At 31.4% G+C, this 2036-nt stretch overlaps 1 long non-coding RNA gene across 1 annotated transcript in view; it reads right to left on the bottom strand.

Moving 5' to 3' along the window:
• The window catches only part of LOC105310678, a 5206-nt gene extending 3336 nt beyond the window's left edge, over nt 1–1870 (bottom strand). Inside the window, exons 1-2 of the long non-coding RNA XR_897538.2 lie at nt 1754–1870; nt 1550–1626 (exon numbers count right to left, since the gene is read on the bottom strand). This is a non-coding gene — a long non-coding RNA (uncharacterized LOC105310678). The remainder of the gene's footprint in view (nt 1–1549; nt 1627–1753) is intronic.
• Nucleotides 1871–2036: the final 166 nt, after the last annotated feature.

A 2036-nucleotide genomic window follows, 5' to 3' on the forward strand; every position in this document is an offset into this window, starting at 1 on the left:
CCCCAGAAAAGTAAATATGTGGGAATAGAAATACACTTTTAAACTTAATTTCCTTAAAACTAAAACTATGCTCAAAATATAAAGACTATACCAATCTATTCCCCACCTTAACACAGTCATTTCTTTTTTCTACATTTAAAAAAAATCAACAAATATTTTTCTTCCAATCACTGATACATAACCTGATAGATATGTATAATTTTGTATTATAGTAACATTTTACTTTGTTACAGTCTGAACTCTTCCCCCTCTGCCCAAAAAACAGATTAGCACTGAAGGTATATAAACCTGTTCAAGAATAAATACTGGGACACTGCCAAAACGCAGAGAAATGTCAATGTGCCAAGACTTTCAGGGAGCAAAATAAAATTTCAACAGGAAAAGCACTGAAAATTTTAGCGAAATCCATTCCATTTTATTTATAAATATCAAGATATTACCCCCCTAGATATTCCTAAGATCACATATAAAGTTAAGGAAAAAAAAATTTAACCCTCTGCATATTTCCGTGATTCTATACCTCACTGAATGGTGGTGACAATCAAGAAAGATATCAAGAGTAGAGTTCAGTGAGCAATATTCTGAAGGAAGGATGGCCAATAATACTAAAGAAATCTTGTGAATGCCTAGAGATACACAGGGATGTTCCCACATGACACAAATCTAGTTTTAACCTTCAGTTCCTATTCATCTGTCCCTTAAAGTTGGTCAACTAATTATTACAGAGAAAGGTTATCACAATAGCTATAAATAAAACATGTGGCTATAATATAGAGAACTGTCTTTCCTTATAGCTTGTGAAATGTGTTTTACTACTTTACAGTGGACGTCATTTGTGTGTGCACACATGATCACACACACGGTATAGATGAACAAAACAAGTTCTTTTCTTTAATTGACATATAATATTATGCTGGTTTCAAGTGTGCAACATAATGGATATATATAACATATAAATGAATAAATATATATAAGTGAATAATTAAATAAATATATACATCAATGATTATCACGATAAGTCTAGTTAACATCCACCACCAGAGCCATAAATTTATTTTTCTTATGAGAACTTTTAAAATCTAATCTCTTAACAACTTTCAAATACATAATACAGTATTATTAACTATAGTCACCATGCTGTACATTACATCCCCAAAACTTATTCATCTTATAACCGGAAGTTTGTATTTCTGACCACCTTCACCCATTGCACCCAAAGTCCTACCTCTTACTTCTAACAACCATCAATTTGTAGAAGAGATTCTACTGATGGAGGAAAAAAGCAATCCTTGTACCCCAAAGGGGTCCCCAAATGTCATACTAGGACCTAGCTTTTAATGAGATTATCGTATCTCCCTTATTCCACTGCCTACTCTATAGCTAAAGGTGGAACTATCAGAAAAAAAAAAGTCAACCAAACTCTTGAGTTTATTTTGGTGTTCCTAATCAAACAACAGAATGTAATTTCTTAATTTCTTATTACTGTATTTTCCTGATTCTGAAACACTCAAAAATTTACTCATGATATTCCAAGAATTTCAGAACTTACCACACATTATCCCCAAGGCTGTGCTAAATACTGCCATATATCCAAAGTAAAATGATGTTTGAAATAAGCCATACATCCTGAAATAGAACAAAATGACCATATGTAGTATATCCATTTTTATTTTCAAAGTAAGACCTTAAATTCTAGTATTTAAATGACAAATTTAGTTTCCTAAATACAAAATGAGAAAATGTCTCCACTTACTTTGTTTTGAAAAAATAGTAGTAAAAGGAATACATGTAAACATATATTGCAGTTGATGCAGCAGAGAGAAAACTTGTCCATTGCCTGGGGGGGAAAAAAGATAAATTTTGAATGAGTGGCACTGATATATGGATTTTAAAAAGCAAAGAATTTTATTTAAAAAATCCTTTAAAATTCTATATATTTAAAAACAAATGCATGTACATGGCATTTAAATATATCAACAAGGAGAGAGCCTACGAACTAGAAGGAAAGATCCTGAATTTTGTCAGATTCCCTATTA

Source organism: Pteropus vampyrus, unplaced genomic scaffold (assembly GCF_000151845.1).
Source record: "Pteropus vampyrus isolate Shadow unplaced genomic scaffold, Pvam_2.0 Scaffold9059, whole genome shotgun sequence".
In the NCBI taxonomy this organism is placed as follows: Eukaryota; Metazoa; Chordata; class Mammalia; order Chiroptera; family Pteropodidae; genus Pteropus; species Pteropus vampyrus.